Raw genomic sequence first — 15,159 nt, forward strand, 5'->3', positions numbered from 1 at the left:
ACTGAGAGAGGACTTGAAGGTGAAATGAATCTTGAAATCGCACAGCAAACCATCCGAGTGACTGGGATTATACTGCAGACTGAAATATCTAAAATGGACTTCAATTTCTCATGCCTGTTTTTACGTGTAGGTTGCCATTAGCTCAAAGCAAGCTTAAGTAATTGCTTAAATGCATTTGGAATACAGCCGGTCAAACTTATTGTGTTGTTTTGCAAAAAGGCTTGAAGGCAGGGAGACAATTATCTTTTACACAAGGAATTCATGCTGGTAGAATGTGACCCAAAATACACCTAGCAGTCCTTGGCGACATTTACAGTGAAGTTGTTAACCTTGTTTTTCCTGTTTGCTCCAGCTCCTATCACTTGTCAATTTTGTGGTTTTTCAAACTGTTTTGTGCTTATCAATGTGCTAACCAATGTTAATGACTTTCAAAGGCATTTGAGCATTGTGTCTTGCTATTGTCCAAACTATTGACATTTTTACCAAGATGCAACAGGTGCTGGGGAACCATTTGCAGACTGTTCCAGTTCTGAGACTGGTTTCTGTGTTCATGGAGCATGCAGACGTCAAGTATCTACACGTATTATATTTTGCATGTAAGTAGCTGCGAGATTGAGTTTTGTTTCTTCTACAACCGAATACTTGATCAGAATATGTGTTCAAAGCTCAACGATCTGGCTAAAAATGCCGCATGTTGTTTTTTTATGTGTCTGTCTGTGCGTACATTAATTCTGGGTTCTGTAGCCCTTGAAACAGCATTTTGTGAATCTAGTTGCCTCTTAGATTTTTGTTCGTGAGATATGAACATTGTTGCCAAGGCTTGCATTTATCCCCCCCCCCTCATTGTCCTTGAAGGTGCACCGCAGAGGTCATAGTTTTAGGCCAAGATTTAAAACCAAAATGAGCAGCAATTACTTCGCTCAGAAGGGTCGGAGTGCAGTGGATGTCGGAACACGAAACAAATTTAAGGCGGAGGTAGGTTAGCGGGTTGAAGAGTTATGGGGAGCGGGTAGAAGGTAGAGATGAGGCCGAGATGAGATTAGCCATGTTGAATGGCAGAGTAGGCTCGAGGGGCTGAATGGCCTATTCCTGCTCCTGACTGTGTTCTTCACCCCTTTTGCAACTGCAGTTTGGATAAGTCCCAAAGTGCTGTTGGGGAGAGTTTGACCGAGCAACAACGAGGGAATGGTTATACGATCCAAAGTAGCGATGGTGTGTGACCTGGATAGGAACTCGCATGTTGCTATTTTCCCATGCATTTGCTGCCTTGATCATGGGTTTCAAAGGTGCTGTTGGAGCCTTAGTGAGTTGCTGCGTTGCATCCTGTTGGGGTGGCACAGTCGTTAATTCTGGCCTCGGGTGACTGTTTGTGTGGAGTCTGCACGCTCTCCCCGTGTCCGCGTGGGTTTCCTCCGGATGCTCCGGTTTCCTCCCATAGTCCAAAGATGTGCAGGTTAGGTGGATTGGCCATGCTAAATTTCCCGTGTCCAAAAAGGTTAGGTAGGGTTACGGGGCAAGGTTGGAGATGTGGGCTGAAGTTGGGTGCTCTTTCCAAGGGCCGGTGCAGACTCAGTGGGCTGAATGGCCGCCTTCTGCACTCATAAATTCTATGATCCTGCAGTTCTCAGTGCAGTCATTATGGACCAGTCATGGGTGAGCTTCGAATCAACTGCGCTGCTTTGTCCTGGATGGTGCTGTTGCTAACTTTTGGTTGGTTCAATTGGCTCTGTTTTATAACCTTTGCTCTAGAGTCGCCAGGTATCTTTATGATACCACCATGAGGTTCAAGTTCGAGTAATGATCAATAACTCAACACACCAATTAGTAAGATTCAAATCAAAGCACATTTATTATACACAGTAAATCACTACTCATGCATAAACTCTACTTTCTAGGCTATTCTTATCACTAACAGGCCTATACTTAGGTTCGGACTGGCCCACCAGGTCAGGGGAACAAGTGGCCTTTCGTTCAGGCCCTGAGTCTGCAGGATTCAAAAGCTGGTATGGACTGGTAGCTCGGAGCGCCTATCTCGTAGCGTGCGTTGACTTGAGACTTACTTTCTTGGAGGCCGCCGGACAGTTCACTCTCAGGAGTTGCTTCGCGTTGCTGAGTGACCCTGTCAAGAAGGACGATTTGAATTTGGGGGCTTAGATGGCTGCTTGTATCGATGTTGTCTGGGTTTCTGCAGAGTCTAATACACAGTAAACTTGCACCTGCTAGTTTTTGCCTGTGTTGGCTGAATTTCCCTTCGGCCGTTGCTGTTCTCCATTTTAAGTCGGGAAGTGGCCAACTCAGGTGGCTACAGTGTCGAGCTTCATGTGTTATTGGAGCTATGCGGGTAAGGGGAGTGTATTCCATCGTACTCCTGCCTTGTAGATGGTGGACAGGCTTTGGGGACGGTCAGGAGATGAGTTACTCACCTCTGATATGCGGACAGTGTTCGCATGGTTGGTCCATTTGGCGAAAGGTAACCTTTTTTTGGGGGGGGCCTCCCAAACTGCAGGAGGTTGGTAGGAAATTTGGCATGGGAATATTGTGAATATCAAGGTGTCATTGGATGGTCTTGTTGGAGATGGTCAAATGTTTGGCACTCCTGCTAAGTAACATTCACAAACCTGAATCTTGCCCAGTTGGCATGGAATGCTTCAATATTATAGAAGTTGTAAAAACCCATTGAACACTACAAACTTCTGACTTCATGTTGGGGGGGGGGGTTGCAAAAATGTCGATTTGAAGCAACTGAAGATGGGTGGGCAGCACGGTGGCACAGTGGTTAGCACTGCTGCCTCACGGCGCTGAGGTCCCAGGTTCGATCCCGGCCCTGGGTCACTGTCCGTGTGGAATTTGCACATTCTCCCCGTGTCTGCGTGGGTTTCGCCCCCGCAACCCAAAGATGTGCAGGTTAGGTGGATTGGCCACGCTAAATTGCCCCTTCATTGGGGGGGCGGGGGGGCGGGGGGGGGGGGAATTGGATACTCCAAATTTATAAAAGCGATGGTTGGACCTGGGTGACTGCCCTGAGGAACTCCTGTAATAGTGTCCTGGGGTTGAGATGCTTTTCTTCCTTTGTGCTAGGTATGACTCCAACCAGTGGAGAGTTTTCCCCCTGATTCCCATCGACTTCAATTTCACTAGGGTTCCCTGAGGCCCTTGATATTAATGCAAGGAGGAACCAGCCTCCCGTACCAGCCTCCCCGAACAGGCGCCGGAATGTGGCGACTAGGGGCTTTTCACAGTAACTTCATTTGAAGCCTACTCGTGACAATAAGCGATTTTCATTTCATTTTCAAGGAGTGTGGCAAGGTCTGGAGCACCAATCTCAGTGGTATTGCCAGGAACCAAGGCCTCAACTACATCCTTCAGCAGTGCTTGGTCAGTTATCTGCACAGTCGCATCTGTGCTATCGACTCCTTGCACTTTGAAAATAATTTTGTTTGGGGCGTTCAGCTCGAAACAGAATCGATACTGGTGAAATTGACTGCCTTGAGGGAAACAAACCACAGTTACAACCAACACTGTCTTAACGATCCCCCTCCCTTTCAATTTTCAAGGTGTTCCACAGGATACGTTGGAGCCAGATGTCAGTATTTTGACTTGCTAGTTGTATTTTCGGAGGATCCAGAGACACGGAAAATTCTTAGGTTTATTATGGTTCCTGTTCTGGTTACAAGTATGGCCTCTACGATCTGTCTTTGCATACGGTAAGTTATTGAATATAGTCTCTTCTGAAGATAGTCTTTTCTTAAGATAGAAACTTTTTATTTAAAATTTTTTTTTTTATTGTCCTCCTTTTTCACATTTTCTCCCACATTTACATCCATCAACAATAATCAGCAAGATATGTCAGTCCCCATAATAACAACGATCCCATCTACCCACCAACCCCCAAACCTCAACCCGCATGTTTACATAAACAAATGACAAAAAGGAATCAGGGATTACCCGTAGTCACCCTTAATCTACACAGCCCCCCCCCCCCCCCACCCCCACCCCAACAGGTCTCCAGCTCCTCCCGTCCACTGCCTCTTGTAAAACTCCTCCTCCCAACCTCGGTTCCTTCCCCCCAACTTTCCACCCCGGCTAGACCACTCGGACCCTGTTCTGCCAGGCTCCGATGGCCGCAGCCCCTCCCCCCACCTCACTCCCGTTCACTGGCCGGCTTAAACCGGCCAGCGTGGAGGCCCCCGCCCGGGTCCCTTTCCCACTTGCTCGGCCCTAGGAAAGCCCAAAGATCCCCTTTTAGCACACAAACCCCGCATATCCACCTACACCCCAAAGAACCCTCATTTTGAGTGAAAGTCCCGTCCCTTCCCTTGTCCAAGTATATACCACATTGGCTGCTTTAGCCTCTACACCCGCGCGCAGTGATACAAAAAAGAAGAAAATACAGTCATGAGGTTACATCGGCACATGGCCATTCCTCAATTTGTCAGTTCTGCCACAGTCCTTCTGCTTTTGCAAACCCCTCCGCTGCTTCCGCCGTTCCAAAATAAAAGTCCCTGAGCTTGTAAGTCACCCTCAGCTTCGCTGGATATACAATGCCGCACCGCACCTTGCTAATGTACAGTGCCCTCTTCACCCGGTTGAAGGCAGCCCGCCTCCTCGCCAGCTCCACCGTAAAGTCCTGGTATACACGTATACCAGCTCCAGCCCACTGCACCACCCGCTTCTGCTTGGCCCAGCTCAGGACCTTCTCCTTCACCCTGTACCTACGGAAGCACAGAGTCACTGCCCTTGGCGGCTCACTCGCCTTTGGTACAGGCCTCCACGACCGATGAGCCCGATCCAGTTCATATCGGGAGGGATCCTCCCCCTCCCCCAATAGTTTGCCAGCATCGCGGCAAAATACTCAGTCGGCTTCGGTCCTTCAACTCCTTCGGGCAGCCCCACAATCCTTAAATTCTATCGCCTGGATCTGTTTTCCAGGTCTTCCATTTTTCCTCGCAGATCCTTGTTAGTATCCATCACCTTCCGCATCTCCTTCCCCATCGAGGCAAGTTGATCGCCGTGCTGCAATAACGTCTCCTCCACTTCCTTCAGCGCCTCCCCTTGCTCTCACACCTCCGCCACTGCGCTCGCCACCGCCGTCCTCACCGGGGAAACCGCCTCCTCCACCAGCACACTCAAAACCTCCCTCATCTCCTTCCTCACCGTCTCCATGCATTTCGCAATCTGCGCCAACTGCTTTTCAAATTCCGCAGCCATCACCTTAGTTATTTCTTCAGCCGTAAGCAGTGCGGCCTCCCCTGGTGCTCCAGCCTCCATTTTCCCTGGTGACCCCGCGGTGACCTTTCCACTCCCCGACGGACCTTCAGCTGTTTTTTTTTCCGGCCGTTTTTTTGCTCACACTCGATGTTTTTCTTTGTTTTTTTTTCCTCCTGTGTCTTCACTGTGCCTCCTCCGTGCCTTCTCCCTGCTTCTGGCACCTCCGTGGACCCTGGGACCGGGCTCAAAGCCCCGAAAATGCCGTTCCCGAACGGGAGCCCTCCATTGTGCGGCTGCCTCCCGCCCGCCATCACCGGAAGTCCCTTAAGATATAAACTTAAAGTAAATTTGATATCACGTTACTTTTGCAAGTTTGAGGGAATATAACTGCATGTAGAATGTTTTGTTTTTTAACTGCTTCCTTCTGAAGAATTTAATAAGTGAAGCCATCCAATGGCTGACTAGCTGCGTCTGCTGCTCACGTGCTGAACTCTTTCTCTCATTTCTCTACTAAGTTCTCTCAAAAGCCCCCCTCCCCTCGTCTGCGATCTGCCCCACCAATCTGCTAATCACCTGGGGCCCCCATGTTGGTTGATAGTATTATGGGCCAGGGTTTAGAGAACCCCAAAGTGTATCATGGAGTTCACCTGACCCACAACTTTTAATAGATTGTGGTATGGGGAGCACACGGCCCACTCTACAGGTGTGGTACAGCAGAAATGGAAAAGTGTTTTTTAAAGCAAAACAATGTTTATTCTATGAACTCAAGTTAACCTTTTTAAAACACACTGTGAACACCATTAATTCAAATACAACCCCCAAAGAATACAACACTAAGTAAATCTTAAAGCTTTCCTTTTAACATCCAGAAGACTTGAAACACCTTTTAACAGAAGCACATTAGGTTTACATTCACTACGGAGAACATTTATAATTCTGAATTCACCGAATGATCAAGAGATAGTCTTTTCATGGCAGAGAGAACAGCAGTACACCTGCTTTGTCTGGCTTCAGCTCCAACACTGAAAATGAAACTAAAACACACCCTGCAGCCTGCTCAAAAACGAAAGTAAAAAGTTGACAGACAGCCCAGCCCCACCCACTCGCTGACCTCACTGCAGTAATAAACACCATTTCTTAAAGGTACTCTCACTACAGACATTTATATATATATATATACCCAGTTATAAACACCCATTTCTTAAAGGTACTCTCACATGACAAAATTAACAGAACTCTGCCCTTTGGTACTCTCCTTCCATGTTCAAATCTGCCCATCATCATGCTTCAAAAAAAATGTCCTTTATTCTCTACCCAAAATGCCCCCGGCCCCACTGAAGTCACATCTGGCATACCAATTAGGAGCAGGAGTAGGCCACTCGGCCCCCTCGAGTCTGCTCCACCATTCCACAAGACCATGGCTGAACTGATTGGAGCTCCAATTAACTTTTCACGATGTGGTCGCGTAGCCCCTTTAAGGGGGTGGGTTCCACAGCCCACATGACCAGCTCGAGGCCAATTGCACAGGAGCATGAGCCCCTGGCTGCCAATGGAAGTTTGCACAGGACCCTGAGAGCAGGACCACAGGCAGTGTTGACCAGGGAGCTGAAGTTTAAAGACCTGTTATTTTGTGTGCTGGGCTTGCTATCTGCCATTGTCTTTCATCAATAAATCCTTTTATTTACTACAAGTCTCATTTGTGCTTCTCTCTTTGTTTAAAGCAGTTTCCCTTTAAGGGACTGTCCATTTAATTTGTCCCTCCATTCAGTTTTTTTTAAATTATAGAATTTACAGTGCAAAGGAGGCCATTCGGCCCATCGAGTCTGCACCGGCTCCCGGAAAGAGCACCCTACCCAAGGTCAACATCTCCACCCTATCCCCATAACCCAGTAACCCCACCCAACACTAAGGGCAATTTTGGACACTAAGGACAATTTTATCATGGCCAATCCACCTAACCTGCACATCTTTGGACTGTGGGAGGAAACCGGAGCACCCGGAGGAAACCCACGCACACACGGGGAGGATGTGCAGACTCCGCACAGACAGTGACCCAAGCCAGAATCGAACCTGTGACCCTGGAGCTGTGAAGCAATTGTGCTATCCACAATGCTACCGTGCTGCCCCTAATAATAATTTTTATTTTGCTTCCTTCGTTATTTGTTAATCAAAATAGTTGGAAGCCTCCAGAAGATGTCTCGAGTCGCCACAACCTCCATCTAGTTCTGCTTTAAACATATTCAAAGACTCTCTGGAACTCTTCCCTCAAAGCCACTGCGAGCAGAGACTCACGACCTTCAGAGGATTTGTCCTCCCTCCTTTCTTCAATGAGTGGCCCTCCAATTTTTAAAAGCCAGATTGCCAATGGTGATTAAATGTAGCCCTGGAGGTTTCATCATGTGACTTCCCCCATGCTCCAGCCATTGGTAGGCCAACATGTCCATCAAGTGACTGCAGCCTTCAACTCCAACTAGAAAACAAAGAGACAGTCTACCTCATTAGTTGACACTTTTTCAAAAGCATTTAAGAAAAGTGCCCAAATCTTTTTTTTCCAATTAAGGGGCAATTTATTCTGGCCAATCCACCTAGCCTGCACAACTTTGGGTTGTGGGGGCGAGACCCACGCAGACACTGGGAGGTACAAACTCCACACGGACAGTGACCCAGAGCCGGGATCGAACCCGGGACCTCGGCGCCGTGAGGCAGCAGTGCTAATCACTGTGCCACCCCCTCATTGGATGACACTTGACTGTCAGCCCAAAACAGCCGTTTCTCCTCCAGGACATCGCCCATCTGCTAGGCAGGACACAGCAGACAATAACTATGCGGCCGGCCCTCTTTGAATGGTACTGGAGGGCCCCTCCAGAGCGGTCCAGGCACCTGAAGCGCATCTTCAAGAGGCCAAAGCCCCTCTCGACAACACCCCTGGTTGCCGCATGGGCCTCATTGTAGCGGGTCTCCACGTTGGTCTGTGGCCTCCGTGTAGGCGTCATCAGCCACGATCGCAACGGGTAACCCCTGTCGCCCAGCAACCAGCCCCTCAGCCGGGGGGGCGACGGTGTCCCTCGAACATGGCGGGGATGAAGGATTGCGCCAGTATATAGGCATCATGCACACTGCCAGGTTCTTGGGCGCACACGTGCATGATCTGCATGCGGTGGTCGCAGACCACCTGAATGTTCATGGAGTAGGTCCCCTTCCTGTTCATGAACACGTCCCTGTTCTCCGATGGTGGACGCATGGCGACGTGCACCCCATCAATCACCTCCTGGACCATCGGTATCCTGGCCACGGAGGCGACTCCCGCTGCCCGGGCATCCTGGTGTGCGCGGTCTCCGGAAACTGGATGTACCGGTCGGCGATGGCATACAGGGCATCGGTGACTGCTCGAATGCACCGGTGCACCGATGCCTGTGGGACCGGACAGATCCCCGCTTGGCGCCTGGAATGACCCCGCTGCGTAAAAGTTGAGGGAAACCGTCACCTTGACGGCCACCGGGATAGCATGTCCTCCCCCCGTTCCACGTGGTGCCAGGTGTGCCATGAGGTGGCATATATGTGCTGCGGTCTCCCTACTCATTCGGAGTCTCCTCCTGCATGCCCTGTCCGGCAGGTCCTCGAAGGACATGCGGTGACGGGACACTCGAGGCCTCATGGGGCACCTCCGGCACCTTGACACCACCACCTGCTCCTCCTCCTCTCCCTGCGCCCCATCAAGATCAGAATCCTTGTCCTGTGCACCCCAACGATGTGGTGATCAACGTCACCCTCCGCCTGCTCCTGCACCTGGCGGGCGGGCCTGCAGCCTGAGTGGGTGGCACGGTGCCCTCATCAGCCTGAGCGGGTGGCACGGTGCCCTCTGCAGCATGAGCGGGTGGCACGGTGCCCTCTGCAGCCTGAGCGGGTGGCACGGTGCCCTCTGCAGCCTGAGCGGGTGGCACGGTGCCCTCTGCAGCATGAGCGGGTGGCACGGTGCCCTCTGCAGCCAGACCCTCTGATGCAGCCACCGCTGCCGCAGCTGCTCCGAGCCGCCTGCGTCGACGCTGCCAAAGGGCCACCTGCAGGGCAGCGGCTCCCACCACGGCGGCAAATATCGCTGGCTGGTGCGCAAACATGATGATCTGCAGGGTGAGGGGGGGAGGGCAGGGGGTGTTTAGGCACATTGACACCTCGACAGCCAGGTGCCATGGGATACATGTGTTCCCCGGTTGTCTGGTCTCGCTACAGACATGCAGGCACCCTGACCCCTGCCCAATTTTGCACGTCCCCCCTCATTGCGTCACCGTGGGCTGGCCATGCTCTCTCGGGGGCTGGCATGTGTGTCGCCTTGACCCTTCCCAGAGATGGCCTTCGTCAGCTGGGTGTTGTGGCACCTGGAAGGGGGGGGGGGTGGCTGGGTGCACCCAAGGTCAAGACGTGTGGCCGCGCGGGATGACGGCACAAGTGGCCTTTGACCCTCATCATGACCTCAACTTGCAGGCGTGGCTTCGCCACCGTCCTGCCATGGCCGGCTGTCATATCGCACCTGCGGAAAATCCTCCGCCCTGAACCCCCCCTTCCCCGAACACGGCTGCACCCTTCCCCCACCGAACACGGCTGCACCCTTCCCCACCCCTCCTTAACCCCCCCACCGAACATGGCTGCACCCTTCCCACCCCTCCTTCCCGCCCCCCCCAAACATGGCTGCACCCTTCTCCACACCTCCTTCTCCCCCGAACATGACTGTACCCTCTCCCCCTTCCCTCCTCCGCCTTCCCCCCCTCCTCCTTCCCCTCCCCCACCTCCTTTCCCCCCCCACCTCCTTTCCCCCCCACCTCCTTTCCCCCCCCACCTCCTTTCCCCCCCCCACCTCCTTTCCCCCCCCACCTCCTTTCCCCCCCCCACCTCCTTTCCCCCCCCACCTCCTTTCCCCCCCCACCTCCTTTCCCCCCCCACCTCCTTTCCCCCCCCACCTCCTTTCCCCCCCCACCTCCTTTCCCCCCCCACCTCCTTTCCCCCCCCACCTCCTTTCCCCCCCCACCTCCTTTCCCCCCCCACCTCCTTTCCCCCCCCACCTCCTTTCCCCCCCACCTCCTTTCCCCCCCACCTCCTTCCCCCCCCACCTCCTTCCCCCCCACCTCCTTCCCCCCCACCTCCTTCCCCCCCCACCTCCTTCCCCCCCCACCTCCTTCCCCCCCCACCTCCTTCCCCCCTCACCTCCTCCCCCCCCACCTCCTTCCCCCCACCTCCTTCCCCCCCACCTCCTTCCCCCCCACTTCCTTCCCCCCCCCACCTCCTTCCTCCCCCACCTCCTTCCCCCCCACCTCCTTCCCCCCCCACCTCCTTCCCCCCCCACCTCCTTCCCCCCCACCTCCTTCCCCCCCACCTCCTTCCCCCCCCACCTCCTTCCCCCCCCACCTCCTTCCCCCCCACCTCCTTCCCCCCCACCTCCTTCCCCCCCCACCTCCTTCCCCCCCACCTCCTTCCCCCCCACCTCCTTCCCCCCCCACCTCCTTCCCCCCCCACCTCCTTCCCCCCCCACCTCCTTCCCCCCCCACCTCCTTCCCCCCCACCTCCTTCCCCCCCACCTCCTTCCCCCCCACCTCCTTCCCCCCACCTCCTTCCCCCCCACCTCCTTCCCCCCCACCTCCTTCCCCCCCCACCTCCTTCCCCCCCCACCTCCTTCCCCCCCCACCTCCTCCCCCCCACCTCCTTCCCCCCCACCTCCTTCCCCCCCCACCTCCTTCCCCCCCACCACCTTCCCCCCCCACCTCCTTCCCCCCCACCACCTTCCCCCCCCACACCTCCTTCCCCCCCCCAACTCCTTCCCCCCCCCCAACTCCTTCCCCCCCCAACTCCTTCCCCCCCCAACTCCTCCCCCCCCCACCTCCTTCCCCCCCCACCTCCTTCCCCCCCCACACCTCCTTCCCCCCCCACACCTCCTCCCCCCCCCCCCTCCTTCCCCCCCCCCCCAACTCCTTCCCCCCCCCCCTCTCCCTCCTCCCACCAGCACCGGCCGTGGACGCCACAACATGCTGCCTCCGAAAACACCGGCCGCTCACCTCGCTCCGCCCCGTCATGCAGCACGACTGGCTAATGAATTTATTTTGCAGGGGTGAACGACCTGGGGTCACGCCGTCGGGTCTTCGGCCCATCCAGGCCGCCGAATAGCGGGGGGGCCCGGAGAATCGCAAGACTTAGCACCTCGGGCGATTCTCCGGGAGGCGCGGTGCTGACCTCGATGATGCCGTGCTCGCCGGTTGGGAGAGTGGCGGACCGGCGTCGCGCCCAAATCCGGCGCGAACAGCGATTCTCCCAAACGGCGCGGCATACTCCTACGTGACCAGTGACAAAGCTGAGCTATCGTTCTTGACCTATCTGCAGCCGGTTGACCATCCAGTGCCCCTCTGTCAGCTGGGCAAGACTGCAATCCACAGTTGGATTGCTGTCCGTTCACCTGTTACGAGGGCTTCCTGTCCCATTCCTGCACCATTCCCGTACCAGCCTCCCCGAACAGGTGCCGGAATGTGGCGACTAGGGGCTTTTCACAGTAACTTCATTTGAAGCCTACTCGTGACAATAAGCGATTTTCATTTCATTGCCTCTGGCTCTCTCCCTATTTTACTCCTCAGCAACACCTTTCACTCAAGTTGTCAGACACCTTCTCCAACAACTGATACAGGATGAGCAGAAATCTCCAACTAAATATCTGGGTTTTTTAATTCACTTTTTACAGGATGTGGGCTTCACTGGCTAGGCCCAGCATTTGCTGTCCATCCCTAATTGCCAAGGAAGGTGGTGGTGAGCTGCCACCTTGAACCTGCAGTCCATGTGATGTAGGTACACCTATTGTGCTATCAGGGGGGGAGTTCCAAGACTTTGACTCGGCGACAGTGAAGGGACGGCCAATATAATAAGTCCAGATGGAGGGGAACTTGCAGGTGGTTTTCCCCACGTGTCTGCTGCCCTTGTCCTTCTAGATGGTAGTGGTCCTGAGTTTGGAAGCTGTTGTCTAACGAGCCTTGGTGAGTTCCTGCACTGCACCTTGTAGACGGTACACAAGGCTGCTACTGTGCATCGGTGGTGGAGGGAGTGAATGTTTGTGGAAGCAACCAAGTGGACTGCTTTGTTCTGGATGGTGTTGAGCTTCTGAGCATCGTTGGTGTTGCACTCATCCAGGCAAATGGAGAGTATTTCCATCGCACTCCTGACTTGTGCCTTGTTGGTGGTGGACAGGCTTTGCAGGCAGGCGAGTTAACCGCTGCAGGATTCCCAGCCTCTGACCTGCTCTTGTGGCCACAATATTTATATGGCGGGTCCAGTTCAGTTTCTGGTCAGTGGTAGCCCATTGTGAAGATCGACCAAAGCCAATGTTGCCAGTCCCCAACACAAATTCTGTTCCCCAGCCACCGACTCAATCAGTCCCCCTGTAACCTTTTTGATGTCACGTTTGACTTTCCCCACTTATCAACAACCCCCCCACCCCCGCCCCTCCCCCCCCACCCCCAGCCTGCAAACCTCCAATTCTGGCCTCATTCACATCCCACTGATCAGCTAAGGGCACCATCAACACAGGCTCAAATTCCAGAAATTCCTCCTTAAACCTCGGTCCGTTGTAAGACTCTTTGACCCAAGTGTTTAATCTTCTACTGAACTAGAGCTATTTTGTTTGATACAGTTCCTGTGATGCAATTTGAGATGCTTGTTGCTGAAGCAGTGAGAATCCTTGTCTATGAATGACTGATTCTTCCCAGGATTTTGTGCTGGGGGGTGGTTCTTGCCCCACCAAGTAACCACATTCGCTGTTCCTAAGAAGTGGATTTTCTTGGTACACTTTGCCAAGATTGAACTCTACAAATTAATTGCTCGCTTTTAACACTGAACAGCACAGTAGCACAAAGTGGATAGCACTGTGGCTTCACAGCGCCAGGGTCCCAGGTTCGATTCCCCGCTGGGTCACTGTCTGTGCAGAGCCTGCACATCCTCCCCGTGTGTGCGTGGGTTTCCTCCGTCTGCTCCGGTTTCCTCCCACAGTCCAAAGACGTGCAGGTTAGGTGGATTGGCCGTGCTAAATTGCCCTTAGTGACCAAAAGAAAAAGGTCATGAGGGGCTTGTTGGGTTACAGGGATTGGTGGAAGTGAGGGCTTGAGTGGGTCGGTGCAGACTCGATGGGCCGAATGGCCTCCTTCTGCACTGTATGTTCTATGTAAAGGACTGTCGTGGTTTGAGGAAAAATCTACAGAGTATTATGACATCGATCATTCTGCCATAACATTGATGGTTGCTATATACTGTAATTATTTTATATCTTCAAACACCCAAAATAGTCCATGTGATGGCCTTGAATCTTCACTGTATCATTTTAATATCGATGGTTGCTCCGTGCTATAATCATTTTATATCTTCAACAGTGTGATGGCCTTGAATCTTCGCGACCATTTTATATTAATTACACAATCGTAAATCTATGCCCACAAAACTGTCAGCCAGTGGAAAATTGCACCAGTCCATTTCCAACAAGTGATAGCACCGGATTGAAAGACATGACTTTCAATCTTTGACCAGAAGAAAGTTTTGAGTTGATTAACGTTTAAAAACATTTTTTATCTCCCAGTTTCTGTCGATGCTATATTTATAAAAGAGAAGATGGAGTTTGCACGGATGGGAACATAGCGTAAGGTATTGTATTCATTCACTATGTCACTGCACTCAACCTGGGAGGGAAAAATGCAGTATAATTCTTGCTCTGAACTTGCATCCATTTTGAGGGCTATTACTGCCAACTGTCTAATTTCTAACCAACATGATGTGCTCTAGTTTTTGATGGTTTATATGTGAATATGGAATTTCTAGATGACCGCTGTAGATTAAAGGGATTCTACACTGACTTTATTAGCATAAGGGTGGCATGGTAGTGGTTAGCACGGTTGCTTCACAGCTCCAGGGTCTCAAGTTTGATTCCCAACTTGGGTCACTGTCTGTGCGGAGTCTGCACATTCTCCCCCTTGTCTGCGCGGGTTTCCTCCGGGTGCTCCGGTTTCCTCCCACAGTCCAAAGATATGCAAGTTAGATGGATTGGCCATGCTAAATTGCCCTTGGTGGCTAAAAAAGTTTAGGTGGGGTTACTGGGTTACGCGGGTAGGGTGGAGGCGTGGGCTTAAGTTGGGTGCTCTTTCCAAAGGCCGGCGCAGACTCGATGGGCCGAATGGCCGCCTTCTGCACTGTAAATTCTATGATTCTAGATGATTTCATAAACTTAAACCCTGTTTACATGGCTTGTTTACAGGTGATCGTAACACTGAGCTTGCAAAATGGAAATCTTGAAGACATCTGAAGACTTTTTAATCACCTTTTTAAATTTGTGGAAGATGAAAGGTTTTGCAATTCAATCTATATTCGAAGTACAGATACCTCTGGTTGTAAGGACTAGTTGCCACCTCTTTGTGACTTAATCACCAAACGCAACCTGGCTGTACTTGGCCATCATGCGAACATGATTTATAGCATGGATTACAAATACATATAGTACAACTTGGCCCTTGGAAAGCAAGTTTTTTTAATGTTCTGTCGATAACACATTCACCTGTTGCTTAGCACTGGCTTTTTACTGTCACCAGTTCAGCTACCAATGAAATCTTAAGGCCAGAACTTTTAAAGAACAAGTTGATTTTTAAAAAAAAAAGTTGAACACTTGTTCACCATTGGGGGAAATCTAATGATGACAAATGGCACTTTAGCGTTTAGTACGGGCGGCTGTGGTTTACATTCACAAACACTTTATAACCTTATAATCCCATCCTACTTTCCAGAATTTTATCTATATACACAATCATTCAAATGAGTCACTTATTGTTGTGGTTTCTTTTGCCTTGTAGTCATGTGTAAATTGATTGTTGTATCCATGTCATAAATATTCATTTGTGAACACTCCCTGAACATTTCTCTTGTGGAAAATGTCCCCTTATTAAACTT

General features: G+C 51.9%; 1 long non-coding RNA gene across 1 annotated transcript; it reads left to right on the forward strand.

The window, feature by feature from the left end:
* Positions 1-487: 487 nt before the first annotated feature.
* On the forward strand, positions 488-15,159 carry LOC140403465 (uncharacterized). The gene is made up of 4 exons (XR_011938329.1): positions 488-596; positions 3,555-3,704; positions 13,802-13,866; positions 14,474-15,159. It is a non-coding gene; the product is annotated as an uncharacterized lncRNA (long non-coding RNA).

This window comes from Scyliorhinus torazame, chromosome 28 (assembly GCF_047496885.1).
Source record: "Scyliorhinus torazame isolate Kashiwa2021f chromosome 28, sScyTor2.1, whole genome shotgun sequence".
Taxonomy (NCBI): Eukaryota; Metazoa; Chordata; class Chondrichthyes; order Carcharhiniformes; family Scyliorhinidae; genus Scyliorhinus; species Scyliorhinus torazame.